At 44.5% G+C, this 20,593-nt stretch overlaps 1 protein-coding gene across 3 annotated transcripts in view; it reads right to left on the bottom strand.

Moving 5' to 3' along the window:
- The window catches only part of RABGAP1 (RAB GTPase activating protein 1), an 885,283-nt gene that overhangs the window by 309,150 nt on the left and 555,540 nt on the right, over positions 1-20,593 (bottom strand). The gene's annotated exons all lie outside the window — the stretch shown is intronic.

Here is a 20,593-nt window from a genome sequence, read left to right as displayed (position 1 = left end):
ACACTGCTCTGGCAAACTGTTTTACTTAGTTCACTATTCTACCAAACAGCCAATTTCCTGCTGTTAAGGGGAATGAAAATAACTCATGTTTGAAAGTCATGACAATATTCCATGGAAGTTAGACATCGATCATGAATGAAGAAGTGACTCACCTTCCGGAATGATCTGTCTGGTGCATATTCTACTTACCTGAAGATTCCTCACTTGTTTAGTATCCACATGCGCTCGACTGATCTGGAAACTTTGCGTTAGCTCTCCTACACTGGTAGGGGGCACTCAGCTCCGTCTCTATGTCCGGTACAAGACATTACCACAGCTATACAGCACTTCCTCGGCACCCTGTCGGTTCTTTCGCCATTTTTCCGAGCCCTTAGAGGCAGAGGCAAGGACAGCCCTAATTGACAGTTGTTATCCAACACAACAATCTAATTTGTAAACTTCTTAATGTTGTTACAATGACCGTACCTCAGAATGAGAAAGATGTTGTATTGCTGATTCATTTGCACATAAATTATTCACCATAAAGATTGGTACCCAAAGTAAGTAACTTATTCTTCTGATGGATTCTTCTTCCTCCTGTTAATTAGATACTACAGCAATAATGCTTGCAAGTGGTGCATGTGAATGAACGGTCACACCATAAAGACCTGGAGTATAGTAATAACGAAATGCCCATCCCTTCTTACTTCAGAATGCAAGTGATGTTTTGCGAATGTAAGTCAATGCACAGGTCACCGTATGGCATAAATCTGGAATAGGCACCATCCTGGACAATGCCAAAAAGTCGCCTTTGCCTGGTAGAGTGAGCCCAAAGCCTTCGGGGAGTTCACCTACAGCATCATCATATCTGCTTGATACTCCTTTTGACAGCCTTGCCCTTCTTGCTGCCGACATAGCTCACAAACAGCTGATCATGAAAATGAAATCCCTTGGCCCTATCGATACACTAGCAGACCATTCTACGAGGGTCCAGCCTATGGAGCCTCTCCTCCTTCATGACGTGGTGGAGAGAAAACAAGGAAAGAATAATGGACTGACACATGAAGGGGGCAACTACCTTTAGCTGGAAGGATGCCTCAGCTCTTGTTAGAAATGGGGTCTCAAGTTGGCAGTAGTTTGCTCCCTGTCCATGCATGGACCCTCACTCTAGTCAGGGTATGGGAGTCACACAGCTAAGCTAACCCTTGCTCACCCTTTTGATAACTTGGCTCAAGCAGTCAAGCTTGTCTCAGAGGCAATGTGTAAAGTATTTGTACACAGTAACAGTGAAAAACCACAAAAGTACTCCACTTCAGTTGAGAAAAATAGTCAATATTTATCTGAGTAAAACAAGACCAAACAACAAAAATCCAACAAACACAAGTAAAGATATCACTTTTAAAAGATCAAATGTAATTATAGTTCCTTAAAACCAATGAAGCGCTTGACTGAGGCAAAGTAACTGAGATGCGTCATAAACAAAGACGATGCGGGTCGCAGTGGAGGTAATGCACCGAAAGAGCAGGAGATGCGGTGGTTCCTTACTGTCGCAGGGAAGTGATGCATCGGTTCCGTACTGCTAGGCAGGGGAGGTGATGCGTTGGTTCCCTAATGCCACAGGGGAGGTGATGAGGCGTTTGCGGGAGAAAGCATTGGTTCCCTATAGCGTTGCGGTGTCAATGAAGAAAATGGCGCCCAGGGACAATCCGCGAATGTCAAGCTGCGATGCGTCATTCTCACAGTGATGAAGCAGGCGATGAGTTGGCGTTAGGGCAGTGCATCACGGACTTTGGTGATGTGGTGCTCAAAACTCATGCAGCAGTGATTCTTTTGATGCACTGCAACGGAAAACGGGGGCCTGCATTGTAAACCTCTGTTGATGCATCAAGCAGGGACCACGCTCAGGTTTGGGTAGTGGCAATGTGTCAAATACTTAGAGCGATGCGTTGATTCGTTATGAGGCTGTGAGTCAGTGCGTGGATTTTCTTCTTGTAGCACCAAAAACCTCCTCCAAGGGCCAAGAACTGGATTTGGCACCACTTGACAGGTGCTGGCAAATGAAGTCTCTGATGTAGCTGAGACTTAACAGGAGACAAGCTCAAAAAAAGCCCATGGACAACCTTGGAAAGCAGAATGTAGAAAGCAAAGTGCAGTCCTTTCACTCCCAGGACAGAAGCAGGAAACAGCAGGCCAGCACAATACAGCAACAGGCAGTGGCTGCCCCCCCCCCCCCCTACAGCATCCAGCCCTTCTTTCTGGCAGAATGTCCTCAGTCCAGAAGTGTTCCAAATATGTGGGGTCAGAGGTCAAGTACTTATACCATTTCTGTCTTTGAAGTAGGCAAACTTCAAAGAGAAGTCTTTGTAGTGCACAAGACCCTGCCTTTACCTGCCCTGGCCCAGACACACTCCAGGGGGTTGGAGACTGCTTTGTGTGATGAAAGGTACAGCCCTGTTCAAGTGCAAGTGTCAGCTCCTCCCACCACTCTAGCTCAGGAAGACATCAGCCTGGAAATGAGCCATTGGGATATGCAGGGTACACCTCAGCTCCCTTTATGTGACTGTCTAGGGTGAATGCACATATAGCCCAACTGCCATCCTGACGCAGACATGTATTCAGCAGACACGCAGAGACACAGAATGGGAGAGCAAGAAAATGCCTACTTTCTGAAAGTGGCATTTTAAAACTTACAATTCAAAAATCAACTTCACCAAAAGATGCATTTTTAAATTTTGAGTTCAGAGACCCTAACCTCTATATCTCTATGTGCTTCCAATGAGAAATTACACTTAAGATGCTTCAAGGCAATCTCCATGTTACCCTATGGGAGGGATAGGCCCGGCAATAGTGAAAACCTAATTTAACAGTATTTCACTATCACGACATGTAAAACACACCAGTACATGTTCTACCGTTTAGATACTCTGCATTCTGACCAGGGGGTTGCCTTGAACCTACTTTAGGGGTGACTTACATTTAGTAACAGGGAAGGTTTGGGCCTGGCAAGTGGGTGCACTTGTCAGGTCGAAATAGCAGTTTAAAACTGCACACGGGGACTGCAGTGGCAGGTCTGAGATGTTTACAGGGTTACTCATGTGGGTGGCACAAACAGTGCTGCAGGGACTCTAGTAGCATTTGATTTACAGACCCTGGGGGCACACAATGCACTTTATTAAGGACTTACTAGTAAATCAAATAGGCCAATCATTGAAAACCCAATCACCAATACATTTCAGACAGAGAATATATGCACTTTAGCACTGGTTAGCAGTGGTAAAGTGCCCAGAGACCTAAAGCCAACAAAACAGGTCAGACCAAATAGGAGGAAGAAGGCAAAAGGCTTGGGGATAACCTTTGCAGAAAGGGCCAGGCCCAACAAAAACAGTTTGTTTGGGAAGAAGCATATAAAGTGAAGCCTGACCCACTTATAGCTCACTGATTTGATGGCTTCTAAGAAATACAATTTTAAATGTGAACAGCCACAAACAGCAATGCTGGGTTCAAAAGGAGCCCCCTGTCAAGAAGTTGAGATCCAAGTTAAGGCCCCACTGAGGTACAATAAAAGGGGAAGGAGGGAACATATGAAAAAACATCATAGCCACAGGGATGGTTGGTTAGGTAAATACATAATAAATTAAAGCTGAAAAGGCTGCAACGTAGTTCCTAACTTTGCCCGCGGCTTAAAATTGCTGGGTGAATAAATGCACAAAGCACAACGTATCAGAAAGATGTGCCTTCATCAGATCAATGCTCTACTCTGAGCTCCCGAATTACAACACGGTTCACTATTTTTCATAAAAAGAATTAATGGAAGGGATGCACACTGACAGAATGGTGCCCAACACGGCCAACAATAGATGTTAAGAGCTCAAATTGACCTACTTAGTCTACATGAATGAAGATGGAGGCTCTGGAGGTTGGGCTGCAGAACCTGCCCTTGACTCCAAGAGGATGTCCACCATTAGCACAGACAGGGAGGTGCAGGAAAAATCCCATGTCAAACAAAATGCATCTATAACAAGCTTTTTAGAGTGGAAACTGGAAGGCACAGGACACCATGGGCATTCTAGCAAGTGGCACAATCTCCTGAAGGGTGTCCTAAGGGAAAGATGGTTTGTACCACCTCTGGGGGAAGCTGCTACTTGTGGTCAACAAGATGACATATTAAAGCTGTTGGCTCCCATGTTCAAGAAGCCTACAAGGTGGCTTGCAACCAGCCAAATCCCATGCTCCTGAGCCCAAGTCCAGAGCCTCTCAGCTTCCTGTACAGGAGTTGAGATCACTGTGCCCTTCTGGGTCACACCCCACATTACAGTTGTGTTCTCAGTAAAAAATCACTAAAAGAGGACAGGAAGACAGGGCCTGGCAAATCACCTGCATTTCAGACAAACTGATAAAAATCCTTGTTGCTGTGGCTATCAAGAGTCTTTTGGTCTTCAAGTCCTCCGGGGGGTGCATACATCAACACCATGGGACATGTTTTCCTCCACTGACCACCACTGGAGATATGTCCTGGTTTCTGGGGAGGTTACGTATCAACACAGAAGAGTGACGTACAGCATGAGCCAGCAGACCTAGCAGGCAAGGGACAATAAGGGATGGAATCAGAGGTCCCCTGTGAAACATTAGAATCATATTCTGAATTTCCCTAATCTCCTGGGGAAGAGGGAAAGTTCTGACATAGGGCACATACAGTACTCCCCCTATGAACATGAGGTGCTCCAAGATATTTATACGCCACTTGGGCATGCTTATTGAAAAAAAACTAAGTTGTATTACAGGGAACTGCAGCGTTCAGGTGGTTCAACACCAGCAAAATCATCAGTTTAAAGGCATACTGAGATCCCCATCTTGTGCAGAAGGAACACAACCATTATCACCTGGTGGAGACCTCTGGAATAGATTTTAGCCTGAAAGGGAAGACAGCAAGCTGGTTGTGCTTGGAGGATACTGCAAGTATCTTCTTCTGTGTGGCTGCATATACATGTACTCTGCAATATGAGAGACAACATCCAGGGTTCATTCTAGGATTTGTAGGAGCCACCAGTCTGTCCTGACAGCCTGCAAGCCCTTCAAATGGAGGGATACCCTTCCAACTTCACATGCTGCATGTAATCCAGAGGGGAAGCTTCTTCCTTCTGGGGCTGCAGAGGAAGAAGGCTGTAGTGCCTGCCTGGCACTGGAAATGCCACATCCTCTGTATTGCCTCAGAAACTGCTTTGGCTGTTGGACTGGTGGGGAAAGCTGGTGATGACAAAAGGGTGTACCTTATTGGAAGAACCACAAAACATGTTCTACTGCCAGTGAAAATCACAGGTGGGAGATGCCAATCCCTATAAATAGGTGATAGCCTGACCACATTTTAAACATCTTGAGGGTCGAATCAGATTTGTCCCCAAAAAGGCCACACCCAATAAAAGGCATGTCAATCAAACTTGTCTGGACATCTCTTAAGAAGCTTGGTGAGCACAGCTCACCTTTCTGTTCCAGACAAAATAACAAAAAGCTGATCATTCTTTATGATGGTCTTTGCTGCAATCAATGTAAAAGCTTGAGGCTTCTTTTGGGTTCACAAAGGGTGGGATAAGGGGGGTGGGGCGGGGGTTTAAAGAATGTTGGGAGAAAGATGGATTGTCCAAAGTAAAAAGGCACCATGACATCAATCAAGAATGCTGCCCTGGTCTTTAAAGCCTTTTTGTCAGGTAAAAAGGTGGTGTAGGCAGGCTGTACCAAGGAAGCTTGGAGCTCACTCTGGTGAAGAGCTGAAGTGATGAGGAAGACTATTTTGAGGAAAGTCAATAGAGCAACAAACAGCTGTGCATAGGCTCGAAGTGTTCCACAGGAGGAACAGCAGAACCAAATTAAAATGCCACTGTGATATCAACCTTCAGAAGAGGGCCAACAAAGACTTCTAGAACCACTTTTTGAGTGTAGATCGAAGTCATCTATTATTTTAGAAGATTCATGTTTTTGGGCTGCTACGTGTAACATCATCCAGTGCAAGACAATACATTACACTCACAACAGAACCTTTCATTATGATGGATCACAAATCCTTATGACTGGGGGGAACTAGAAAGATCTTTGATGACATTATTTTGAGTTCTCAAATGAAAGAACTACTGGGCCAGGTACAGAAACACAATTTTCTGTATTTTTCATTGTCACTCTATAGATTTTTTTTTTGAATTGGGAAAGTTTAGCCCAGAGTTCATTCAATCAGCTTTCCAATGCTGGTGGGAAGTTGAGGAGGTCTTGAATGGGGTTATAGTGTCATGGTGAGATGTCAGCCAAAAGTGGACGTGGTGAACTGAATTGCTGGCTGGTATGATAGGGGCTATTTTAGTATAGAATGTCAAATGTTTTTTTAAGCTCTATCAATTGTAATATTACTTGGCAGTAGTCTCCACTGAAGGAGGGAAAATTTGTTAATGTTGATCAGAATTGTAACATGATCAATCCAGGAAAAGCATTCAATTTTCACAGTGATTGAGTACGAGAGGCAAATATTTTAAGTGTACGTAGGACACGTGCAAGTAGGACAAGCGATTAGTTGATTGAATAGCAGGAATTTGGTTATGAACAATTCAAATTTGTCAAGCCAGGTACTAAAGTCTTCAAATAGGCAATGATTGGAATGTTTTAAAATATCAGAGACAAAGTCAAGGAAAAGGTCCAAAGATGAAAGTTGAGAGTGGAGGTCTTAAGATAAGAAATGCACATTTATGAAGGATACAGTCAGAGAATATTAGATGAGCGGGGATTTGCATTCTCGGGTAGTATAGTCAACAATATATTTTATAAACCGTTTTTGAGAACAAATAAAAGCTGTGCAACCAGTGTGTCCGGTGTCATGTATGATTTGTGCCACATCAATCCTTAGCCAAGTTCCAGTGATAAAGAGAAAGTCAAGGCTAGTATTAGAGTTTAGTTTGGGCTGGACTGTTCATATTGGAGCAGGGTCAAGCCTGATTTGCATATGGTTGGGTCCAAACTGAGGTAGCATGGACAGCAAAGGAACGATGGGTCGGAATGCAACCCAGAGCAATTGCCAGTAGTTACAAAACTGTGAAGCATTCATCCCATAACCTTTTGTGTGTTTAATGTACAGCCTTAAGTAGCAAGGGAGTGCCCAGGTGGTTCCTCAGCTCACTGTGCCACTGGAACTAAGTTGCACACAACTGACGAGCCCCAATCGGGGTGAAACCAGTCTTAGGTTGCTTGTGTTCCAGTTCAGGGAGGACCTGGCCTGGCAGTTCACGCTGGACTGGTCCTACTAGAGCAGTATCAAGACTGATTTGCTTATGACTGGATCTAAAGTGAGCTGACATGGTGAGCAAGAACAAGGGCCTGGAATGCTATCAGAGCGTCTGCCAGTGGTTAGACAAATTGCAAGCATTACTCCAATCACCATTTGTGTTTTTGATTGATGTGTGAATGAACTGATTGTATTGCAAAATATGTTACATTCTCACATAGAATTTTATGCATCCACTCCAAGACTGTTTTTTTGTAGCCAAAACACTAGAAGAAACATAGCAAATGGCAGGAAAGACATTTCCCTCTGGTGTACTTTGAACATTGGTATTGTTACACAAAATCAGTCAGTTTTACTTGTACTCTTTGACAGTTGTTCATCGCACACATCTCCACAGCAGCAGGTTTGACTTAAGGCTGAATACTACCAGTGTGCTGGACACAAACTTTATAAAATGTCAGAGTAATGCCCCAGCAATTTTTTTGTTTGTTTTTTGGAGGGGGCGGGGGACAGGGGAGGGTGCCTTGAAAATTTACTGCAGTGGAAGTCCAGGACTACACTTCCCCTTTGGGGACCGCTTGTGTCCTAAAAACGGGGCCCTGGGTTATTACCCCTTTTTCTAAAAATAATTACAAAGAAAAAGCCAAGCTTAAACTGAGAAATGATGTATAATGGACAAAAATTAACATGCTCAAACAAAACAATTATTTAACTGTAGTCAAGACAAACAGGCTGTTCATTTTTAATTGATTTTAAATACTGAAGATTTACACATTTACATGAAATAGGAATTTGGCCAATTTTGTCACACACAATAAGAAAAATAAACACTCCAAGAACGTCTGTAAAACAAAGCAAAGAAATTCAAAATAAACTTGAGCCATAAACCAAGGTTGACCAAAAATAAATTCAGTCTGCACCTTTCTACACAATTCTGGCAATTGGAGTTTTCAGCAGCGTGGACTATCCGCACTACGAACTTGCGCTTTTTAAAGATCTAGCATACACGACATTGCTGGTCCAAAATTTACAATAGGGAAAATTTAAGTAGATCTGCTGGAACCTACAGGCTGCCAAATAATTGGACATATATTTTCCTTTGATCTTTGGAACCAGACACACTGGAAAACAGCCGGCCGGATAAAATCCTGTAGCGGGCCATAGTTGAGACCCCTTTCTAGGCTGACCTACAGACAATCCATTATGACATTTCTGCTAGCTTCCATTGATTCACTTCAGATTGCTCAACTAAATATCCTGAAGGAGCATAAAAAATAGGTATACACTACAAAAGTACGTCCTAGAAGCTCTGCACAAGCAGCTCCAGACAACACCAATACCAAAACACTGGCCTTCCAATCACACATTTCTACTAAACAAGCTTCTGAAGCTCCAGGACTAAATGCTACATCCCAATTCAAAACATTAACTGGATTTCAAACAAAAATATACGTGGTCATGATAGCTGGGCATCAGCGACGTCAGACCTAACCACCACTTCCCAACTGAAAAAAGGAACCTCTGTCAGTCTCCAACTTTAATTGTTGCATATAATTTCAACTAAACTTAAGTTCTCCAGAATGAGTGCACACTTACACTGTGCTAGACTGAATCATTAGTTCACAACAAACTTACGTTGAACTTGTAGCTAAATAGTATTAACTTTGCAGTTAAGCTTAGGATGCAATTCATAAAAACCAGAACCACGATCTGATTACCACCAAAGTATCTAACTGGAGACCTGCTTTTCTAGGTTTTCCGATGGTATCTTATTTAATTTCCGTCACTAAGGAAAGGGTTAATTTGATGATGTTCACCGGTACAGCTGGTCAACAAAACAGTTATATGAAAATGAGCAGCTTTGGAAAATTTAGAGGACCATTATTTTTTATTTATTCTCACAAACAACAAACAAAGCAGAATCAACTAGAAGTGAGAGAATTCTGGGGGCCTACGAAAATGCAGCAATACTTAGACATCAATTAGGTACAAAAACACATCGGAATTCAAATGTCTAAACGTATTAAAAAGGTAAGCAACAAATGATGATAATTTACTTGACTTAAGATGCCAAGAGTTGGACACAGTTGTTTTCCATAAGGTGTTTCCTCTAGACAATGAAGTCTTCCATTCACCTGAATACTAAGGACCATATATCTCTTTTGTATATATTTAAAACATGTTCCAAGGTCTATGTTTTAGTTGCTGAATGACATTTTCCCGTTTCTCCATCTTTTATCTCTCTTCCAACTCCCACTTATTCATTACTGTTACCTAAACCAGGCCATCGTTGGGAAAAAAAACATTTAGACTACTGAGATCACAGTATTGTTAAATAATGTCGCTTATATCTATATATTATTTCAGTGTTGAGAGTTTATAAATATCTCTAAGCTAACCATAGGTTTTCCCTGTTGTGACCTATCGGGTAAGCTGTATATCCTTGCAGCAGTGGAATCTGCCAATTTATGGTGCATGTTCTAAAATATATCCGCAAGTACTATTCAACAAAAAATACGTCTTTGTAAAATTGTGCAGCTCTAAAGAATACATCGGATGGACGAGTTCACGTTCTTCAAAAATAACATTTCTTTCTTGCATATGGCTTCTGCTATGACGATAACTTGTTAAACGCCGATTGTTAATCTTAACTATTTAGACTTGCAAATAACAATGCTGTATATCAACCTGAGTTGCACAACTTGGCCAGTAATAAACTAAACATGAAGCATTCCAATAGTGATACCATTCATACCATGAATGTAATTGTTTTTATATACAAGGAAATGGACAGCACAATTTTCTCTGTACTCTATCAGTCAAGGTTTAGAAATGGTGTTTTTTTCTTTCAAACTGGAGTAAGGTTTGGCTTTTACTGAAATGCATGGAAGGTTTTTAAGTTCAAATAACGGAAGATAGAAGAATACGGGATCAGCTTAAGTGTCTCACACACACACCCACACCAAAAAAAAAAAAAAGAAAAATCAGAGTTGAATATTCCTGGGTCAATAACAGAAATATAATTTCTATTCTAGTTCGCAATACTATTTTAAGCAGGGCACATGCTACTCTGAATCAGCAAATTACTTTTGTAATACTGAGTAATTTAACCATTGAGAGTAAATTTCTTTGGGTCCATTTTATCCTTGTGCGTTTACAGTCACTGACTGTTTGACACATCTTGACTAGGTGCTCAAAGAAATTTCTGCCTTTTGGACACATCTTTGCAAAATTTGAAGGCCTTCGAGCTCTCCTAAAGGATGGTTAGATTTTAACAAGCATTCTTAACAATTACAGCATGACCAAAATCATAACTTAAAGGACAAGTTACTTACCTTTGGTAATGCCTTATCTGGTAGAGACATATACTAGTTGCAGATTCCTTACCTTAGAATTTCTGCAGGCATCAGTCTGGATCCAGGGATTTTTTTTCCTCAAACAGTACCCATGAACCCCGTAGAGAGCATCAGTCAGAACCGCGTCCATCATGTGCACCCAACGTGACATTGTGGGTCTTTTATAGGCACCACCTGGCACACTGACATCAGCTTCTTTTCATGACTATACATGCCAGAAGCGTGGAGCCATAAAGAACAATGACCACTGGTGCATCAAAATTAGGGCCCTGAAAAGGAAGTCCCTGTCCCTAGAAATCACTTCGCAGATGGGCGAGGATGGGTGGGGATCAGTAAGGAAACTGCAACTAGAATATGTCTCTACCAGATAAGACATTACAGAAGGTCAGTAACTTGCACGTTTGATAGAGACTTCTAGTTGCAGATTCTTTACTTTAGAATGGACACCCAAGCAATACCGTCCCCGGAGGTGGGTCTGTGAACCAAGATCAAACTAGGAAGCCCTGCAGGACCGAACGGGCAAAGTACCCACCCCTTCGGACCAGACTGTCCAGGCAGTATTGTTTGATGAACGTGTGTAAGGATGTCCACGTTGCTGATGTACAGGACTGGAACTCTGCATGCTAATGCAGTGGTTGCAGCTGTTGTACTGGTAGAGTGAGCACGCACTTTGGCGGTTGCTTTTTAGCCAATGAGTAGCACATTTAAATGCAGAGAACAACCCATCTGGAGAAGGTTCTCTTCTGCACTGCTCGAACTTTCTTCGCACTCATATAACCAATAATAAGGTGTTGCGTAGGTTCTCATTATCCTAATGAGGCTACTGGATTTGGGCGGCAGAATCACCTGAATTGTAGGGTACTGAGTACAATTCCTCAGCATGTGACACCTGCAGGCCTAATCCAGCGCCTCATCTCTGCCCTACAGCAGAGATGATTGTGGCAACCGGGTGCATGACAAGAAAGACTCCTCAGGAGAATCATGGCCGATCAGATCTCACCCCTTTCTCTCGATTAGGTTAGTCTCACACAGGCAAAGACAAACAGAGGCAGAATACAGTTCAATAAGGGTTTACTGAAGTAACTGCATCTTAGATAAAATGGCATGTATTGCAATAACAAGGATGATAAAACACAATAGAAGCAAAATTGTGACAAGGAGAGGGAAACACAAAATTAGTCCCACCATACTGTTACTAAGAATGATATATATCTATCCTACCTAAGCTATGTTAGAGCACAGCTTGAAAAGCCCTACCGCCCTTCAGGTTCCCCCCCGAGGAAGAAATCATCCCCCATACCTGAGCAGGGAAGCCTGCTGTCTAAAAAGATACTGTCCCCAGATAGGCCAGTGATTTGGTAGTCTAAGCAAGCAGCTGTAGCCAAGACAATCAGCATGCAGTCGTGTTCATCTTGTTGGAATCTCCCTCTAATCTGTATGGGTCAAAGAAGTGTTTTTATAATAAAACAATGGATGCTCTAGGAAAAATGTCACAACATAAGGGTGTGTATATTTCTGTGAATGTTGGAGACACAGTGCACCACTTTTGCCGGCAAGCCTATCGGACTACAGCCTTAATAAGAATGTGATGCTTTCCTAGGCGAAAGTACAATTAGATAGAGAAAATAAAAACACTGCAAATGTGGCTAATGCTAGAAAAACAAAGTGATGCTGAATAGAATGTAACTGGGCTAAAGTGCGCAACAGCAGGCTTAGTTTGCTAAAATAACGGGTGTAAAATATGGCTAAAATAGCTATACAACAAAGGACCCCAGAACTTTTTGGTACGATCAAGGTAGAACACCAACACTCTTTTTGGGTCCAGGCGGTGGAGTCTCTCCTCTTCCTTAGAAGTGTGTAGTGGTGCACAAAAAGTAGGCAAAGTGATTGACTGGTCTACATGAAAGGGTGTAACCACTTTAGGGAGTAAAGAAGCCCTAGTATGATGCACCACTTTGTCAGGATAAATGGAAAGATAAGGTGGCTTAGACGAAAATGCCTGCAGCTCACACATCCTGCAGACTGAGGTAATGGCCATACAGACGCCTGTCTTTAACATCAGAAGCCTGAGAGAACAATTATGGAGCAGCTCAAAGGGACCCCATATTAGGAAGGTCAGAACTAAATTCAAATCCCATTGGTGCATGATCAAAGGGAATGGAGGAAACGTGGGTAAGACCATTATGGAAACTACTAACAATAGGAGACTGTTGATCGGGTAATCTAAAAAATGCAGACATAGCAAACAGATAACATTTGAGGGTGCTCAAAGCAGAGCCCTGCTGGGCCAAAGAAAGTATCAACAAGAGGACCTTGGAAGGAGGGAAAGGGGGAGAGGGAGGGTCAACAGACTTGTATGAACAACATTCCACAAATCTGTTTGAACAACAGGCATATTACGTTTTGGTGGAGGGATGTCTGGCTGCCAAGATAACATTACAGACTTCAGGCGTAAGGTCAAAAGCTGTCAACTGCCACCATTCAATCTTCACAGAAGAAAGCGAAGACTGAACAGATTTGGGTAGTGAACCTCTGCTGCAGCTGAAACAGAAGATCCTCCTGAAGGGGCAGTTAGATCAGAGGATCGATGGCTATGCTCCATAGCCTGGGATACCAGACTCTTCGTGCCCAGTCCAGAGCCACAAAGATTACTTGGACCCAATTGTTCTTGATCTTTTTGAGAACTCTGGGCAGAAGTGGTATGGCAGGAAAGGTGTAAGGAAGGCCTGACCTCCACCTGCGACGAAAAGCATCACAGAGCGTCTGTTACCTTAGAAACTCCAACGTGCAAAACTGCTGACATTCTGCATTCTCTGCAGATCTAACCAAGCTCTCCCCACTGCTGAAAGAGACCTTGCACCATCTCTGGATGGGGACACCATTCGTGATCAACCAAGCACAGTCGGCTGATTTCATGCACTCTGGCATTCAGAGAGCCCGCCAGGTGTTGAACCACCATGTCCAGAGGGGCAGAGCCTTCCGACAAGGGGTCCACAACCCTACCTGCTCTACTTGTTGCAGTACCACATGGTGGTGGTGTTGTCTGTGAACACCTGCACTACTTTCCCTTTGAGAGAGGGAAGAAATGCTTTCAATGACAGTCTGATTGCCTGGAGCTCCAAAAAGATGATGTGGATTCCAGACTCTGCCAAAGACCAGACGCCTCTTATCTCTGCCTCTCTCAGGTGACCACCTCAGCCCGGGAGTGACACATCTGTCGGGTTGGGGAAGGGAGAGAGATCTGCTTCTGACCCAATCTTGGTTTGTTAGCCACCACTGCAGATCCTGCGCAATTCCCTCCAAGATCTGTGCTACGTTGGAGAGATTCCCCTGATGCTGCACCCACTAGAACTTCAGGTCCCACTGCAAAGCCCGAATATGCCATCTGGCATGTTTCACCAACAGAAGTCCATGAGGCTGCGCAGCGTAACAGTGATTCTTACCGAAATCCAGGATAGAGGCTGAAACATCTGTATCATAGCCTGAATATCCTGGACTTGCCGTTCAGGAGGATAAGCCCGAAACTGCACTGTGTCAAGAACAGCTCTGATGGAAGGAAATGTCTGAGAGGGAGGCAGGTGTGACTTTGGCACGTTTATAGTGAACCCCAGTGAATGCAGGAGGTTTGCCGTAGTCTGAAGGTGGGAGACTACAGCCGTGGGAGAGCCCGCCTGTAACAGGCAGTTGTCGAGGTAGGGAAAGACAAACCCCTGACCTGTGCAGATGAGCTGCGACCACTACCATCACCTGGGTGAACGCCAGAGTGGAGAAAACTACTATATGAGCTACTCAAATGCACATGAAGATACCATGATCTTCATAAAAACAACAATAAGGTGAAGGATAATACGAACTAAGTATAATAAGCCAATTATACACACATGATATCGGACTGCTATTCTCTTATTATTATTAGTTACAGATAAATTAATCCCATTATATGATTTTATATATGTTTTTTATTTTTGTTATTGTCATTCAATAATAATACAATTATAAAAGAATTATTTTTAATTATATACATCATTTGATAAAGAAAACAAAAATATCTAAATCAGACATACCACACACATGCACTAAACACGACAGATAAGAAAGAAATCTTATTAACTAGTGAAACATAACGTCAATAAGGCTGCTAAGACTAGATCACTATTGAACAGTGCCACTGGGAACGGCCCTGAAGAAGGTGACCTACAACATCACGAAACACCGAAACACGCGTAGGCCTTTTGGTCCCTACGGTACCATTCAGATAGAACCACGTTAGCATTATCTTTTCCTTTATGTATTAGACTATCAATAATGTATTAGAAGAATTTATGTCAATATATCTTCATTATTAAAAATTGTTTTAGCTTCACTATGATATTAGGATTAGCCTTATTGACGTTATGTTTCACTAGTTAATAAGATTTCTTTCTTATCTGTCGTGTTTAGTGCATGTGTGTGGTATGTCTGATTTAGATATTTTTGTTTTCTTTATCAAATGATGTATATAATTAAAAATAATTATTTTATAATTGTATTATTATTGAATGACAATAACAAAAATAAAAAACATATATAAAATCATATAATGGGATTACTTTATCTGTAACTAATAATAAGAGTATAGCAGTCCGATATCATGTGTGTATAATTGGCTTATTATACTTAGTTCGTATTATCCTTCACCTTATTGTTGTTTTAATGAAGATCATGGTATCTTCATGTGCATTTGAGTAGCTCATATAGTAGTTTTCTCTACATTGGTTTATTCCCTGCTTGAGCTACACTCATTGGTACAGGGAATCCCCTTATAACTATTTTCCTATGAACGCCAGAGTGGCACTGGTAAGGCCAAAGGGGGGCACGGTGAACTGAAAGTGCGCGTGGCTCACCGCAAGTAACATCAGTGGGCAGACAGGACAGGGTTGTGAAATAAGCCTCCTGCAAGACCAACGCTATCATCCAGTCTCCAGGGTTCAGGGCTTATAGAACCTGAGCCAGAGTGAGCATTTTGAACTTCTCCTTTCAGAGGAAGAGATTGAGTTACTGAAGGTCTAGGATAAGACGCAAGTCATTGTACTTTTTGGGTTTCAAAAGCAGTGGTAATAACAACCACTACCTACTTCTGGCACAGGGACCCTCTCTATGGCTCCCTTGACCAAGAGCCGTAACCTCCTCGCGGAGAAGTACCAACTATTTTCAAAACCCACCTGTCTGAGGCGATGGACTGCCAGCGGAGCAGGTGATGTAGAATCCTGCCTCTGACTGGCCCCTGGTGGATAAGCATCAGACTAGGAAGATTTGGAGGCATCTGCAGGGGAGGTGGAAGGCAATGGGTTGACGGTGCATCTCACGTTCTCGGCCATGCAGAGACCGGGTAGGCGATGTAGCACGGTGACTGGAGTGGAACAGATGTGATGCGATGCCCCTTCCGTGGTCAAGAAAGGGGTGAAAGGAAGACTGAAGGGGGCAAGGGGCAGCTGTGAGGCCCAAGGACATAGCATGACTCTCCTTTAAGTGAACGGGCGCTGAGTCTGCTTTCTCTCTGGAGAGATGAGTGCCATCAAAGGGCATGTCTAAAAGGGTAGATTGGACAACCCCCAAAAAGCCAGACCTCCTCAACCAAGCGTGGCACCACAAAGCCACCACTGACAACCGCTCTGCCCAGTGAGTCGGTCGTGTCCTGCCAACATCTGATTGTTAATTACGCTGCATCCCTCCCATCAGCAACAGCTTGGGAGAGAAGAACGAGTTACTTACCTTCGGTAACGACTTTTCTGGTGGCTACATTAGCTACCTGTGGATTCCTCACCTAATGAATACTCCCATGGCGCCAGCATTCGACGGAAATCTTCTTCCTAGTCTCTGCACGTCGACGAGGACGTCACTCTAGCCCACGCGACGCCATCTGACATCATACAGGCAATAAGAGGTCCTCGACGACTTGCCGACGTCAGTACCAACATTTTTTACGTGCATGAGAACAACCACCCAATGCAATGAAAGAGCAAGGCAACATCCCATAACCTTGTAAAATACACAATAATGCAATGAATAGCTGTAAATTTAATATAACGAACAAATATATGCAAATCATGTATGTACACAAAGATATATACACATATATATATATACAGATAAATATACACAAGTATCCATATATACAACGTCTATTGCAACCTTGAAAACCAAGAGGAGCGCACTCAAGGATTACTTGGTAAGACCAGAAAGGCAACGGGGAGGCGGGTGGGACCGTGAGGAATCCACAGGTAGCTAATGTATCCACCAGAAAAGTCGTTACCAAAGGTAAGTAACTCGTTCTTCTGATGGATACAACTACCTGTGGATTCCTCACCTAATGAATAGAGTCCCAAAGCAGTACCACGCCAGGTGGCGGGTGCCTAAAAGGTCAAACCAAGAAATCCTGCAGCACTGACCGTGCAAAATGGCCGTCCCTTCTGACCTCAGAGTCCAAACAGTAATGTTTCGCAAAAGTGTGAAGGGACGACCAAGTTGCGGCCTTGCAGATGTCAACCACAGGAACACCCCTGGCCAAGGCCGAAGTGGCCGACTTAGCTCTGGTGGAATGAGCTCTAATGCCCTCAGGAGGGTCCTTCTTTGCCAAAGAGTAACAGATTTTAATGCAAAGAACCACCCACCTGGAGAGTGTTCTCTTGTGGACTGCCTTTCCTCTCCTCTTGCCCACGTACCCGATGAACAGCTGATCCTCCAGCCTGAAATCCTTTGTTCTATCAATAAAGAAGCTCAACGCCCTCTTTGGGTCCAGACGGTGCAGTCTTTCTTCCTCTTTAGAAGGATGAGGCGGAGGATAGAACGTGGACAAAGTAATTGTCTGAGCCAAATGGAAGGGTGAAACAACCTTCGGGAGGAAAGCAGCCTTGGTCCTCAACACCACCTTATCCCCATAAAAAGTTGTATAAGGGGGCTTTACCGATAAGGCCTGCAACTCACTCACTCTCCTTGCAGATGTTATAGCTACCAGGAAAACTGTTTTTATAACCAAATACCTTAAGGGGCAAGAATGCATAGGCTCAAAAGGGGACCCCATAAGGAAAGTCAGGACCAAGGACAAATCCCATTGCGGCATAACGAATGGTTTTGGAGGATATTTATTTAGAAGACCTTTCAAGAATCTGATAACAATAGGGGATTTAAATAACGATGGTTGGTCTGGAAGACAAATGAAGGCTGACAAGGCCGACAAATAACCCTTAATGGTAGCCACTGCACAACCTTTCTGCGCTGGAGAGAGAGCAAAAGACAAAACGTCCGATAGATGAGCATGTAAGGGATCAATCTGCCTCTCTCCACACCACGCAACAAATTTAGACCACCTATTAGCGTAGACAGATTTAGTGGAGTGTCGCCTGGCCGCTAATATAACATCCACTACATCAGGCGGGAGAGAGAAGGAACTCAGGTTGCCCCGTTCAATCTCCAGGCATGTAGGTGCAGACTCTGGAGGTTGGGGTGTAAAACCTGCCCCTGCGACAGCGAGAGGAGGTCTGCCCTGAAAGGGAGACGGAGCGGAGGGCACATTGAGAGTTGGAGAAGGTCGGAGTACCACACCCTCCTTGGCCAATCCGGAGCTATTAGGATGACTAGCGCCCGGTCTTGGCGAATCTTCCTCAATACTCGAGGAATCAAGGGTATGGGAGGAAACGCGTAAAGCAACTGGCCGCACCAGGTTATTTGAAACGCGTCCCCCCAACGCTCCCTGCATCGGATACTGGAGGCTGCAGAATAACGGACAATGCGCGTTCTCCAGAGTGGCAAACAGATCTACCTGAGGAAACCCCCACCTTTGGAAGATCAAACGGGCTTGATCTGGATGGAGACGCCACTCGTGGTCTGCCGAGAATTGGCGACTGAGACCGTCCGCACGTACATTCAAGACCCCGGCCAGATGATTTGCTAACAAGCAAATCTGATGGTCCTTTGCCCAGGACCATAGTCGAAGAGCTTCTCTGCAGAGAAGGTACGACCCTACTCCTCCCTGTTTGTTTATGTACCACATCGTGGTAGTATTGTCCGTCAGGACCTGTACCGACTGACCACGAAGGGAAGGGAGGAAGGCCTTGAGAGCCAGACGTACAGCCCGTAACTCTAACAGATTGATATGAAACATCTGCTCCTCTGGAGACCAAAGGCCTTTGATCTCCAGATCCCCCTAGATGAGCTCCCCACCCTAGAGTGGAAGCATCCGTTATGACCGTGGCCACTGGTGGCAACTGCGCGAACGGCTTTCCTTGTGAAAGATTGTTGCTCGCAATCCACCACTTCAAGTCCACAGCAGCATCTCTGGAGATCTTGACAGCACCTTCCAGATCTCCTTTGTGTTGAGACCACAGGCCTTCGGAGGCACCACTGAAGAGCCCTCATGTGCCAGCGAGCATGCGTGACCAACAGAATGCAGGAGGCAAACAGACCGAGCAGACGAAGGACCTTGAGGACTGGAACTACCGCTCCATTTCGAAACATTGGACCAATTCCTGAATATCTTGAATCCGCTGAGGCGGAGGAAAGGCTCGACTCAATGTTGTATCCAGTACTGCCCCTATGAACAGGAGGCGCTGAGAGGGCTCCAGGTGAGATTTGGGCTCGTTCACCGAAAAACCCAGGTCGAACAACAACTGAGTCGTTGACTGCAGTTGATGCGACACAAGCTCCGGCGACTTGGCTTTGATCAACCAGTCGTCCAAGTAAGGGAATACTGCTATCCCCTTCCTTCTGAGCTCTGCCGCAACCACCGACATCACCTTCGTGAAGACTCGAGGTGCTGAAGTAAGACCAAACGGAAGGACCGCAAACTGATAGTGCTGCGATCCCACCATAAACCGGAGATACTTCCTGTGTGACTTGAGTATCGGGATATGAAAGTAAGCATCCTGCAAGTCGACAGACACCATCCAATCTTCCTTGTTCAACACCAAAAGCACCTGAGCTAGGGTCAGCATCTTGAACTTTTCCTGTTTGAGGAACCAATTCAAGATCCTCAGGTCTAGGATTGGTCTCAACCGACCATCCTTCTTGGGAATCAGGAAATACCTTGAGTAACAACCTCGACCCCTTTCCTGCTCTGGGACCAACTCTACCGCGCCCTTTGAAAGGAGGACTTGTACCTCCTGTTCTAGCAACAGGAGGTGTTCTTCTGAACAATAAGATGGGCGGGGCGGGATGAGGGGCGGGAACTCCCGAAAGGGAAGGGTGTAGCCTTTTCCCCACAATACTAAGAACCCAAGTGTCCGTTGTAATAGTCTTCCACTTGCGGAGAAAATGCCGTAATCTTCCCCCTACAGGAGAGGAGTGAGTGGGAAATGGTGGAAGCCTAAGGCTGCTTTCCCTGCTGCACCCCTCCAGAGGACGAGGAAGAGGCAAAGTGCTGCTGAGAGGCTCCTTTGGTGCGAGCCCTCCCTCTCCCTCTGAAAGATCTATAGGGATGGGAAGAGGTAGGTTGCTGGAATCTCCCCCGAAAGGAAGAGGAGGAAGAGCCACGCCCAAATCCCCGAAACCTCCTAAAAATCCTAGAAGAGGCAGAGGAAGGAGGAGCTTGGAGTCCTAGCGATTTGGCTGTGGCCCTGCTCTCCTTAAAACGTTCCAAGGCCGAATCTGCCTAGGCGCCAAACAGCTTGTCCCCATCAAAAGGGAGATCCAATAGGGTTGACTGCACATCTGCAGAAAACCCCGAATTACGGAGCCAGGCCTGTCTCCTTGCCACCACAGTCGTGCCCATTGCTCTGGCCACCAAGTCGGTCGTGTCCAGCCCAGACTGAATAATCTGGGACGCGGCAGCCTGGGCATCTGAAACAACATCCAAAAGACCCTGGGGAAGCTCCGTAAATGATGAGGAAATGTCATCCATAAGAGCATGAATATATCTCCCCAGGATACAAGTTGCGTTGGTGGCCTTCAACGCCAGACTGCAGGACGAAAAGATTTTCTTGGACTGCGCATCCAGTTTCTTCGAGTCTCTGTCCCCAGGCACCGT

Source organism: Pleurodeles waltl, chromosome 6 (genome assembly GCF_031143425.1).
Source record: "Pleurodeles waltl isolate 20211129_DDA chromosome 6, aPleWal1.hap1.20221129, whole genome shotgun sequence".
NCBI classification, from domain to species: domain Eukaryota; kingdom Metazoa; phylum Chordata; class Amphibia; order Caudata; family Salamandridae; genus Pleurodeles; species Pleurodeles waltl.
The sequence above is the reverse complement of the archived record's forward strand: the minus strand, read 5'-3'. Positions and strand labels throughout refer to the sequence as shown.